Consider the following 14,142-nt stretch of genomic DNA (forward strand, 5'->3'; position numbering starts at 1 on the left):
GAGCTCCTTCACTGGGTTGACTGATGGGCAAGGGCGTGAAGTAATTCAGAGGCCGGTGCCTTATAATGAGTATTATCGGTCATCCAGTCCAAGACCCAGGAGTTGATATCTTCAGGATCACCTATGATATGCAGTGTAGCGTAGAACTGAAGAATAAGCTCTTCATTCCAATCAACAATGTCAGAGAAAAAGTTGAGGAGGCATGCGTCATGAAGCACACTGAGCACAAGAGTGAAACAAGGCAATGATTCCATGTCCACATAAGGAATATGCTCATGGTAGAAGATTTTGTCCTTGTTGAAGAGCAGTGAAGAATAGAAATTGGCCTGGCTGGCAGTCCAGAAGCGCTTCCTCCTAAGACGAGCAGAGTCATAAGGGTTGTAGTCAGTGAAGAATACATGCTCGCCAAAGAAGTCATCAGCCTTGAATTTTTGTTTCTTTGAGAAAGGTTCCTTTGGCTTGGGGTGAGGAGTGTCAGTCAATTGCATCACAACCTCAGGGATCTCAATCTCAGGTTCCACAGGCTGAGGAATTTTAGGTACTTCTTCAGTGGCAGCCTGGGACTTCAATTCTTTATTTACATGTTCATTAACACTAGTGGCTGGAATTTCTTCATGGATGGATGGGGTTGCACGAGGTTCTTCAGATCCCATTTGGAGTTCAGTAGTTACTGGGGACTAAGGAATTTGTTGAAGAGGTGTGAACAAAGGAGAGTTGGGGTGCTGACTTTCCCAAAAGTCATCTTTCATCATTAGAGTAGTGCTTCCAATGTCCACATCGTCTTCTTCATCCATTTCTTCAATGTCGGCCTCTTCAACAGTGAACTGAGGCATGGGCGATGAGATAATTGGTGTTGAAGGGATTGCATCCACTTCAATTTCTTCATCCAACTACTCTGATGAAGCAGTAGAAGGATTTTCTTCATCGGATTCACTTGGAATCACATAGTCTTCATCAAAAGGAACAAGGTCCATTGATGGCATGGTTGAGATAGGAACAACATCAATTCGGTTGGCAAATGAGCTGGTTAATGGCTTCATCTTCTTCGGGGCTGAAGAATCTGATGAAGTTGATGCCTTCCTTTTCTTCACTACTGCACAGTCTGCAGCCTTGGTCTTCTTCACATCTGATGCAGATGGAAGGATCGAAGTTGGTGTAGGCGCAGGAGGAGCAGAGGAATTTGGTTGAATTTCTTCAGGCGCAACTGATGCAGTTGCCCTGACGTCTTCACTTTCTTCAGGCACAACACTAGTGGTTGCCCTGGCAGTTTCTTCAGCGGCTAGAATGCAGTCATCAGCCCTGGAGTTAGCATTTTCTTCAGCAGCCTGATTGTCATCAGCGGTGCTGGCATTTTCTTCGGTAGGCTGAGCAGATGCTTCAGCCTGAGGAATTTCCTGTTGCGTTGGGGCTGCAATATTTGAAGTGAAGTTGTCAGCGAGTCTCACAATACGAACCTTGGCTCCTAGCCAATCAGCATGGTATGCGTCAAATTCATCACTGAGTTTCTTGATCTCAGACTATATATTGACGAGTTCTTCAGTTGTCATAGAGACAACGTTTTTCTTCAGGTAGCGCTCCTTTTTGTACTGTGCTTTCTTGATCTACCTGGCCTTCTCAAACTTCCATTTTTCTTCTTGTATGAAGTGAGTTAAAATATGACTTTGGCCAGGAGTCAGCTTGAAATCAGGCATAGGAGTATTTGGGTCCTTGTGCCATAGGTCAATATACTCAAGGATCAACTTTGGATCCAAAAGCAAAGGCACACTTGTGCCCTTGGCTCTAGCGGCCTTGACCTGCCTGTCTCTGATGATTTCTGCAAGTTCATCATCATCAGCTTCGTCTTCATCTGACGACACTTGAAAAGCGACCTACTTCTTTTGAGGACTTGGTCGAGAGCCTCGTCCAGCAATTGCCTTAGTCTTCAACCGAGTGGGACCAGTTAAAGAATGCAGTGGTGCTGAGGAACTAGCAGATGCTCCTAAGGCAATAGAGGTGCGCATCATCCTTTGGCACAAGGCGAGATGCGCAGGTGCTGAGGATTTGGTCGAAGCAGCTGAGGACTTTGGCGGAGGAGCTGAGGATTTTGAAGTGGGAGCAGCTTGAGGAGTTGGCCGTGAGGGCTTTGAAGAATCTAGCCGTGAGGGTATTGCTGAGGAACTTGGCCGTGAGGGCATTACTGGTGAAGCACTGGGCTTGTGAGCAGGCTTCTTTGGCATGGCCTTCTTTGGCTTGCTTGCAGAGGCCTCAGCAGTGGCAGCAGCAGCAGCAGAGTCTTCATTGAATTTCCTCACTGCTTCTCTTGCTTGTCTGACCAACTTTGCCTGGCGCTTGGCCCATTCATTAGGATAATCCTCACCGCGCTTGAGGGTGGTGGGATCTACTTCTTGGCCAGGTGCCAACGGAGGTCTTGGGCATGGAGGATTGAGAGCGAATTTCTTCATGTACTTGGGAGTAACATACATGTAGTCCCTCCACTCTCTTGCCCATCTCCTCTCTATTCTTTGAATGCGCACTTTGTGCTCATTCTTGGTGTCCTTTCCATGAGTGGCCTCATCAGGAGTGCAATAGTCCTTGTATATGTCATCAGGGATCTCAAAAGCGGTATTGACCTCAGGCCTCTTTCCTCCCTTCTGTGGCTTCTTTCCATCAACCATTTTCTTCAGATGAGGAATTTGAACAATGGAATTCTCTGAAGATGTATGCAACTTTTCGTCGAGGAACGCTGCAAATGAGTTAAGTTGATGAGAACCTAGTGATTCAACAGCTGACATGAGTACCTGTGAACAGAGTATAGTTCCGAGGAATATGGAGAGGTCATATGCGTTCTCAGAGTTTTTTCAAAAAAAAGGAGCAAGTTTGATGAATTTGACCAGATGAGTCGTGAAGAATTTCACTAAGCGTTCTTTGTCTTAGGTTCCAGAGATGTATAGATCGAAAATCCACATATTTGAGGAATCTTGAAGAAAAATATAGCTTAGAGAAATGACTGAAAAACGGATGACATGTGAGGTGTTCAGCGTGTGATGAATTTGAAGTATAAACACCTTTGAAGATTTTGTAGTTATCATTTCAATCAAAGAAGGCAGTAAAAGTAACTTTTAATTACCCTGGACGAAGAACATGACGAACTGAGAGGTGTAGATGTGAAGTTCATCAGTTCAGATCTTCCACGCCCTAACTTGGCAGAGGAAGACAGCTACGGCGGCGGCGGAGTGAAGAAATCCGCAGCCGGCACGAGTACGACGACGACGAGGTTGAGGCAGTGAAGCTCTTCCTCACCGACGACGATGAAGTAGCGGCGACGCTAGGGTTTGAGAAGCTCGAGCTGGAGTGAGAACGAGCGGAGTAAAAGTGAAGTGAAGAAGGGAAGGGGTATTTATAGCCACGGTGAAAAAACTGTTCGCCCGAAGAAATTGGACGAACGTGCCCTTGACCCTTCTCATTCGCTTGACATGTGTCACCCATGTACTGAGAAGTGGAGATCGTGTGAGATCGTGGGTGAATGGATAAGTGTTATCGTGGGATGTGGAATGGTTTGAGCGGCAAAGCCAAAAATTTAGATAAGATAGGTTTTAAAGTTTCGTTCGCAATTTCTTCAGCTGACAAGGACACAGTGAAGATTTTGAATGAGTTTCAAATAGAATGCACATGAAGAATTTGTGAATAGACTAGGTTGAGTTTAGCATAGAGGGGGAAGGGTCCGATCACATTCACTTAGCGGAATAAGCAACTTGAAGAAATAGCAATAAGCGAATGCTGTAGAGGACATAAACTCATATATATATATATATATAGCCAATGAAGAAAAAAGACGGAAATGGTGAAGACAATGCAAATTGAAAAACAACTGAGGAATTTCAAAGAACTGAGAAAACAACTCAATTGAAGATTTTCAACATTTTGTGGTGGCGTGACCCACCGTATAAGAATGATGATTTCAGACACCGCGTACAATTGTCGTAGGGTTCCGAGAATCAAATTCTTCGTTAATTTCTTCACACTTAGAGTGTTAGTCTTCATTGATTGAAGAAAAACATTTCTTCATGTGTTGCACATCTAATTCATCAATTTTGCATAAGTGTTAGGATGGGTATCCTTTTCAAAGAACATACGAAGATTCTAGGATATTTAGCTCACACCGCAACTTGCTACATCTCTTCTCATCCAAGGGCTTAGTGAAGATATCGGCTAGCTGTTCTTCAGTCTTCACATGCTCAATAAAGATGTCGCCCTTCAACACATGATCACGAAGAAAATGATGACGAATCTGAATGTGCTTTGTCTTCGAGTGATGAACTGGGTTATGAGCAATCTTGATGGCACTCTCATTGTCACAGTAGAGTGGCACATTCTTCACGTTGACGCCATAGTCCTTGAGAGTTTGCTTCATCCATAGAAGTTGACCACAACAAGAACCAGCAGCAATGTACTCAGCTTCAGCAGTAGACAGTGATACGCAGTTCTGTTTCTTCGAGGATCAATAAACCAAAGATCGTCCGAGGAAATGGCATGTGCTAGATGTTGACTTGCGATCCACACGATCACCAGCATAGTCAGGGTCTGAAAATCCAATGAGATCAAAAGCCGATCCCTTGGGGTACCATAATCCAAGTGTTGGTGTGTGAGCTAGATATCGAAGAATATGCTCCACAGCTTTATGGTGTGATTCCTTCGGTGTAGCTTGAAATCGGGCACACATTTAAACACTAAGCATAATATCTGGCCTAGATGCAGACAGGTACAATAAAGAACCAATCATGGAGCGGTATACCTTTTGATCGAAGTCAATACCATTTTCATCAGTGCATAGATGGCCATTTGTGGGCATAGGGATTTTGACTCCTTTGCAATCTTGCATGCCGAATTTCCTCAGTACATCCTTGAGATATTTCTCCTGAGATATGAATATGCCATTGCGCTGTTGACGAATCTGAAGACCTAAGAAGAATTTCAATTCTCCCATCATAGAAATTTAATATTCTTCACTCATCATATAGGCAAATTCATCAGTATAACGTTGGTCAGTACATCCAAAGATAATATCATCAACATATATTTGGCACACAAACAATTCACCATCATAAGATTTAGTGAAAAGAGTTGGATCAAGTGAACCAGGTTTGAAGCCTTTCTTCATGAGGAATTCCTTCAAAGTATCATACCACGCCCGTGGGGCCTGCTTGAGGCCATAGAGGGCCTTATTGAGTGTGAAGACTTTGTCAGGATGCTTTGGATCTTCAAAACCTGGGGGCTGAGCAACATATACTTCTTCCTCAAGCTTATCATTGAGGAATGCACTTTTCATATCCATTTGATATAAAGTGATATCATGATGGTTAGCATAAGAAAGTAATATGCGAATATCTACATGTCTAGCAACAGGTGCAAAAGTTTCATCGAAATCAATTCCTTCAACCTGTGTGTAGCCTTGAGCTACAAGCCGTGCCTTATTCCTCACCACAAGGTCATTTTCATCTTGCTTGTTGTGGTAGATCCACTTTGTGCCGATGATATTGTGCTTGTGAGGATCTGGACGTTTGACCAATTCCCAGACGTTGTTGAGCTCGAATTGATGTAATTCCTCTTGCATAGCTTGAATCCACTCAGGCTCCAGAAATGCTTCATCTACCTTAGTGGGCTCTGTGATAGAGATGAAAGCAAAGTTCCCACAAAAGTTAGATAAATGTGAAGCTCATGAGCATGTGAGAGGACCTGGAATGTTCATGTCGCTGATGATTTTCTCAATTTGCACTTCATTTGCAACGTGAGGATGAGCGGGTTGACATTGAGGAATTTGATCAGCATTTTCTTCAGCACCATTTTCCTCATGCGCATTAGCATGACATTCTTCATGCTTTGGAATAACTTCTTCAGTTGATTCTTTAGTAGGAATGATATCCTCTGTAGCCTTGAGCTTAATAGATTCCTCAGGAGGTATTTCATATGTCACAGGAGGTAGGTGCTCTCTTTGCGAGCCATTAGTCTCATCGAACCGCACATCTATAGTTTCAACAACCTTGTGATGACAGGTGTTGAAGACTCTGTAAGTGTGCGAGTCCTTACCATAACCGAGCATAAAAACGTTCATGTGCTTTCGGTGCAAATTTAGAACTGTGATGAGGATCTCTAATCCAACATTTAGCACTGAAGACTTTGAAATAACTCACATTGGGTTTCTTGTCAGTGAGAAGTTCATATGCTGCCTTCTTGAAGAATTTGTGAAGATATACCCTGTTGATGATGTGGAACGCAGTATCAATTGCCTCAGGCCAGAAGCGAGGAGGCGTCTTGTACTCATCAAGCATAGTGTGGGCCATCTCAACAAGAGTCATGTTCTTGCGCTCCACGACGCCATTTTGCTGAGGAGTGTAAGGAATAGATAACTCATGAGTAATACCAAGTTCATCAAGATAGTCATCAAGGTCAGTGTTCTTGAACTCAGTTCCATTATCACTCCTGATGTGCTTGATCTTCACACCAAAGTTAGTTGAAGCCCTGGAGGAAAATCGTTTGAAGACTTCCTGCACTTCAATTTTGTAAGTGATAATATGGACCCATGTGTATCGAGAGTAATCATCAACAATGACAAAACCATATAGAGATGCAGCATTGGTAAAAGTGCCATAGTGAGTAGGGCCAAAGAGATCCATGTGAAGCAATTCAAATGGTCGAGTAATAGTCATGATAGTCTTTGCTGGATGCTTGGCCTTGGTCATCTTTCCATCTTCACAGGCTCCGCATAAGTGATCCTTGAGTAATTTGACATTTTCAATGCCAATGAAATGCGTCTTCTTGGCGTGCATGTGCAGATTCCTCATGCCAGCATGACCAAGTTGTCGATGCCACAGCCAGCATTCTGAAGCTTTTGCAAGAAGACATGTTGCAGGTTGTGGTCCTGTAGAGAAATCAACAATATACAAATCTCATCTCCTAAAGCCTTCGAAGACTTTGGAATTGTCAGTTTCCATGATCACAACACAACGATACTTGCCAAATACAACCACCATATCAAGATCACAAAGCATTGAGACAGACATGAGGTTGAACCCTAAGGACTCGACAAGCATGACTTTGTCCATGTGTCGATCCTTTGAGATTGCAACCTTACCTAGACCCAATACCTTGCTTTTGCCTTTGTCAGCGTAGGTGATATGCTTCAGATGTGATGGAGATAAAGAAGAGTCCATCAATAAGCTCCCATCACCAGTCATGTGATTTGTACGTCCACTATCGAGGACCCACTCAGTGGCTTTGGGTTGATCATCCTGCAGATGAATTAGTGCATCTTACGAACTCATATACTTCATCAGTGAAGAATATGGTATCAATTTCATCAGACAATAGAAGAGATAAAACAGTATGAGGATGTGAGAAATGAAAATTCATTTCTTCACGAATAGCTTGCATCCTTTCAAGAAAATTCAGGTCTCCAGCAAATTCTTCAGACGATTAAGTTCATCTAGAGACCTGGCCCTGCATAAGAGGTTAGTACTTTTTCTTCACCACCCACATCTGAAGGGGTGGCAAAGAGTTCATCATTCTGCGAGCTCCATAAGATAAAGGTGGCATAGACGCCAATCCACTTCGTTTCACATAAGAGGGGTTAGGATAAGCATAAGAGTAAGCAGAGAAATTCTTCGAGGGCTTATGGACATAATGATTTGAAGAATAATGCACATATCCATAATCCTTAGATCTTCCCTGCGAAACAGACGGGTTAGCACAATGATGTTGATATGAGGACTTTGATCCTTTTGAGGAATTTGATCCATGAGAGGAGTTTGGTCCGAATGAGGACTTGGATCCATATGAAGAATTTGGTCCATATGAAGAATTTGATCTGGGGTTCCTATTCTTCACATGTGGTGTCATGATGACATTCACCTGAAGATTTTCAAGGCACCTTTTGGGAACCCAGATTTTCTTCATAGGAGGGCCGTTCCTGCAGTTAGTGCCTACAGATCTAGCAAATACTTCACCATTCTGATTTTTGAACAGTTTATAGTTAGAGTCAATGGACTCATCAGAAGAATATGAAGATTCGCATGTAAAGCCAGATAAAGTAGATGGATCCACTGAAGGTCCCTTTGCAGCAACCCATGAGGTTTTGGGATACTGCTCAGGTTTCCAGTAGGTCCCATCAGCATCGAGTTTCCTCTCAAAGGCAATACCCTCTTTCCTAGGGTTCCTGTTGAGGATCTGCTTTTTAAGCACATCACAAAGAGCCTGATGCCCTTTGAGGCTTTTGTACATGCCTGTCATATACAATTCCTTCAGCCCTGCATCATCAGTGATACTAGAAATGTCCTCAGATGAGGAATTAGTGATAGCAGAGGCAGTTGAAGAATTTGCAGCAATGGAAGTATTTGAGCATTCAGGTGTAGAATTAGCAGTTTCACGTTCAATGCACTTCAAACATGGAGGAACAAATTCATCCTGAGTAGCGCTGATCTGTTGAGCAAGTAATGAATCACGCTCCTTCTGAAGGTCTTCATAACTCACTCTTAGCTTCTCAAGATCTTGCTTTCTTTGAAGAAATTCATAAGAAAGCTTCTCATGATCATATAGGAGAGTGTTATGATGAGCTTGAAGATTGTTAAACTTGGACTGAAGTCTCTGAAGATTTTCAGTCAAGATTTTAGTGCGATCCATTTCCTCGCCCAACATATCATCGCTTTTATCTAGCATATTTTGAACCTTTTCAAGAGCCTTTTGCAGTTTCACAACAATCTTAGCAAGTTTAGAATAGCTGGGTTTGAGGTTTTCATCAGATTCATCCTCAGTAGATTCAGAGGAGGGATATTTGAGTACCTTTGAGCCTTTTGCCATGAAGCAATAGGTGGGAGCGTAGTCCTCATCACCGTCATCAGTAGTGTTGGGGAGGTCCTTTTCTTCAGAGTTGAAGATGGACTTGCTGACGAACGCGGTAGCGAGGGCTAGGCTCACCACACCAGAGTCTGACTGCTCAGATTCCTCCTCTTCCTCATTTTCCTCAGATTCAGCCTCAGAATCCATTTCCTTGCCAATGAATGCTCAAGCCTTCTTGGAGCTGCTCTTCTTGTGAGATGAGGACCTTGAGGGTCTAGATGACGAGGACTTTGAAGATTTCTTCTTCTTCTTTGAATCATCAGAACTGTAATCCTTGTACTTCTTCTTCTTCTTCGATTCCTTTTCCCACTGAGGACAATCTTGAATGTAGTGTCCAGGTTTTTTGCATTTATGGCAGAGTCTCTTCTTGTAATCATGGGATGAGGAATCTGATCTCAAGTCACCACCTCTTGAGGATTTACCAAAACGACCACGTCTTGAGAACTTTTGAAACTTCCTCACGAGCATTGCTAGCTCCTGGCTGACTTCTTTAGGGTCACCAGGGCTGCTATCAGAATCTTCACCATCAGATTCGGATACTGCCTTGGCCTTCAGAGCCCGTGATCTACCATAACTTGGTCCATAAAGATCTCTCTTCTCAGCAAGCTGGAACTCATGAGTGTTTAGTCTCTTGAGGATATCAGTGGGATCAAGTGACTTATAGTCTCCATGTTCTTGTATCATGAATGCCAAGGTATCGAATGAGGAATCAAGAGATCTCAGCAATTTCTTCACCACCTCATGGTCGGTGATGTCAGCGGCACCAAGTGCTTGAAGCTCATTTGAGATGTCAGTGAGGCGATCGAAGGTTTGCTGAACATTTTCATTGTCGAGTCTTTTGAAGCGGTTGAAGAGATTTCGAAGAACGTCAACTCGAGAGTCACGTTGTGTTGAGACTCCTTCATTGACCTTGGACAACCTGTCCCAGATAAGCTTAGCTGTCTCTAGAGCACTCACTCTGCCATACTGCCCTTTGCTCAGATGGCCACATATGATATTCTTCGCTTGAGAGTCGAGTTGCTTGAATCTCTTCACATCAGCAGCATTGATGGTGGGAGCGACAGAGTGAACACCATTCTCCACAACGTACCAGAGATCGTTATCAATTGCCTCAAGATGCATGTGCATCTTATTCTTCCAGTAGGGGTAGTCCGTCCCATCGAAGGTAGGACACCCAACAGAAACCTTGATCATACCTGCGGTCGACATAACTAAAACTCTAGGCGGTTAAAACAAAATCACACAAAACAAGGGAGTACCTTGCTCTGATACCAATTGAAAGTGCATTATATCGACTAGAGGGGGTGAATAGGCGATCTTTATGAATTCTTCACTGAGGAATTTGTGGGTGAGGAAATTCCTGAGTGAAGAACTACTTGCAGCGGAATAAGTACTCAGAAGTAAACATAGCAGTGCATGAGCATGGTCTCCATGATGAAATGAAAACAAGTACAGAGTACAGAAAGCGTAAACACATGATAACACAAGATAAGACAAACAGACTGAATAAATTGAACTGAGGAAATAGAGGAAGTCTTCAGTCAAAGTCTTCAAACAGATATGAACAAGCACTCAACACATAATTGAGGAAATGGAAGGGTTGAGGAAATGGAACCAGGTAGCTTGGTGAAGACAATGATTTAGTAGACCAGTTCCAACTGCTGTGACAGTTATACGTCTGGTTAGGGCGGCTAGGTATTTAAACCTGAGGACACATAGTCTAGGACACCCAGTCCTGAACACGCAGCTCAGGACACTCAGTCCTCACCGTATTCCCCTTGAGCTAAGGTCACACAAACCTCGCCCAATTACTCATGGTAATTCTTCAGGTGACTTCCAAACCTTCACAGACTTGGTCACCCGGCGATCCACAATTTCCTCTTGGATGATCTAGACCATGATGCCTAACCGTTCGGAAGATGCACAGTCTTCAAAGGTAACAAGCGTCGGATCCACGCAGGATCAATCTCTTCAGTGATGCTCAATCACTTTGGGTTTGTAGGTGTTTGGGTTTGGGTTTTCCTCACTTGATGATTTTCACTCAAAGTCCTCGGAGGATGGGATGCTCTCAAATGACAAGTGTGTCAGTTTCTCTCGGAGAAGCCAACCAGCTAGTGGTTGTAGGGGGCGGCTATTTATAGCCTAGGGAGCAGCCCGACATGATAAGACATAAATGCCCTTCAATGATATGACCGTTAGGTGGGTAGATATTTTGGGACAGCTGGCGCATAGCACAACAACGGTCAAAATTTTCGGTAGCAAAATCCTCAGGGCTATCATGTTCCTCATTGTGTAGGCAATCCGCACTAGCGAATTCCTAACTCCCCAGTTAGAACAAATTCCTCAGAGACCAGAGGAACTTCATATCTGTCACTGAAGAAATTAACCGAGCTGTATGAGATTTCCAATGGCTTCACTCGAAGGGATTGGTAGGTGTAGGATTAGAGTTGAGCATCACATGGAAATTTTTCCTTAGTATTTCCTCGACCCCCTTTAACAGTACGGTGTTTCCTATGACTCAAGAACGAGGAAATGAAACTACGAAAACAAAAGTCTTCATTCTTCATGTTCCTCGAATGAATACCAAGTCTTCAGGATTGCACCAATTTATTCATCTTCAAAGTCTTCACTCGAAGAACTTCATTTTTAGGGGTCGACTTTCTCTGTAAATATCAAACTCCTCATAGACTTATGGACCTGTGTACACTCATAAACACATTAGTCCCTTAACCTATAAGTCTTCAATACACCAAAATCACTAAGGGGCACTAGATGCACTTACAGTACCAATAGTGATCCAGGAGTATATCACTAGATAGTGGTCAAAATTATTTAGAGATCTAAGGAAATATTTATCGGTATGGAGGTGATAAAGAGTTCGTCGTAAAGAGTTAAGTCGATGCAAGATTTTACACTGATCCAGATGACTCTGAGTCTCAATCTAGATACGTATTGAAAGTGGGAGCAATTAGCTAGAGTAGCTCCATCCAGAGCATTGTAGACATAGAAATTTGTGAAATACCTATGAATCTGAATGTGGCAGACCCATTGACTAAACTTCTCTCACAAGCAAAACATGATCACACCTTAGTACTCTTTAGGTGTTAATCACATGGTGATCTGAACTAGATTATCGACTATAGTAAACCCTTTGGGTGTTGGTCACATGACGATGTGAACTATTGGTGTTAAATCACATCTCGATGTGAACTAGATTATTGACTCTAGTGCAAGTGGGAGACTGAAGGAAATATGCCCTAGAGGGAATAATAAAGTTGTTGCTACCTCCTGAGCTTGCATTGGTTTTTCCCTTGAAGAGGAAAGGGTGAAGCAGCAAAGTAGAGTAAGTATTTCCCTTAGTTTTGAGAACCAATGTATCACACTACAGAAAAAAGACACATCTGTGACATTTTGGGCCAAATGAAAAAAATCTGCCATGCTTATGACACTTCTATGACGGTAATTGTGACAAAACCAGGTATCATCATAGATGGGGTGGGGTCCTACTTGTATGACAAAAAATAATGATAGAAAATGGGCTTTTCATCCTGGGCGGACCGGTGACGCAGCTGCATGACATTCTTTGGGCCGTCCATGATGGAGAAAACCGTGGTAGAAGCGAGGGTGAGGAAAATATCGGGGGAGTTCCCAGTAACGGTGGGTGGTCGGGGCCCGAGCGATGCGCGTTTCTCTTGTACGTATGTGCGTTGCGCTCTAACTGAACCCAAGCGAGGCGTTGTGCTCTAACTGAACCCGAGCGATTGCACTGCAGGCTACGCATTACTGAACCCAAGCGATCGATCGATCCCTTGCTGTTAACTGAACCCGAATGATTCCTTCGCTACTGCTGCTAACTGAAGCCGATCGATGCTGCCTCTAGATGAACAGTGAGCGTTGTTGGGGGGGGGTGGATGAACAATTCCTGGTGGGGGTTGGATGAACAAGACCCTGTGGTAGTAGAGGCTGTTGCCACTGGATGAACATGACCCCAATCGACCGAGCCGGTGGATGAACAGGACCCCGTGGAGGGCTGGATGAACAGGACCCCGTGGAGGGGTGGATGAACAGAACGACCCCATGGAGGGATGGTTAAACAGTAGCCGATGGGGGGCTGGATGAACAGTAGCCCGTGGAGGGGTGGTTGAACAGGACCCCGTGGAGAGGGTTGGTTGAACAGTAGCCGGTGGAGGAGCGCGTGGTGGAGGCTAGATGAACAGGAGCCCGTGGATGAACATTCGTAGGTGGAGGCTGGAGGAGGTCGGCGGTGGATGAACAGTAGCCCTTGGAGGCTGGAGGAGGTCGATGGTGGAGATGAACAGTATCTCGTGGAGTCCCGTTTTGCAGTACGCCTCACCCCTCCCGATGAACAGGACATCCGTTTCGACCGTAGTGCTCCAACACATGTCCGTTTCCTCCATTTTGCGATACGCCACACCCCTCTCGATCAACAGGACCCTGTTTTGACCATAGGAGGTCCAAGAGAAGTCCATTTCCTCCGTTTTGCGATACGTCAGACCCCTCTCGATGAACAGGATCCCGTTTCAACCATGGTCAGCCAAACACAAGGCCGTTTCCTCCATTCTGCAGTACGCCAGGCCTCGTTTCCATCGGATGTTCCATCCAAGCCAGTTGGCTCCCAATGAACAGCACGTGTTCCGTTGCCTCCCGATGAACTCGACGCATTCCGTTGCCTTCCCATAAACACGACGACGACGTAGTTTCTCCGTTCTAACCCGGCCATGTACACGAGTCCTGATCGTACGTATGCGCGAGTAGTCGTTCGAGACCCCGCCCGTATGTACGTACGTGGCCGTATTTACTCTCTTGCACCCTATCCGCTGTACGTACGTGTACATGCTATGTGCGCGCCTCTACTACAACACATGCGCGCCTCTACTACGACACATGTGCGCCTCTACATCGACCAATATGTATGTACACGTTCGCGACCAGAATGATAGTGCTACGTACGCTTCGACCAGGTGGGTCCCGACTGTCAGGCACTTCCATGCATGCGAAGATGTAGCTGGTGGGTCCCAGCAGTCAGGGGGGCGAATCATTTTTTTGCCTGTAATATGGATGCACTTCCTTGCGTGCGAAGATGTAGCTATTGGGTCCCAGCTTTCAAGGGGAAACATTTTTTTTCACGAAATACAGTGGCCCGTCCGGTGGGTCCCTGCTGTCAGGTGGAGGAATAATTATTTTGCGCGTAATAAGGAGGCACTTCCTTGCTGCGGCCGTGGACCAAGCTGTCAGCCTCTCCACGCACAATAC

Source organism: Triticum urartu, chromosome 7A (genome assembly GCF_056163025.1).
Source record: "Triticum urartu cultivar PI428250 chromosome 7A, HENAU_Tu73, whole genome shotgun sequence".
NCBI lineage: Eukaryota > Viridiplantae > Streptophyta > Magnoliopsida > Poales > Poaceae > Triticum > Triticum urartu.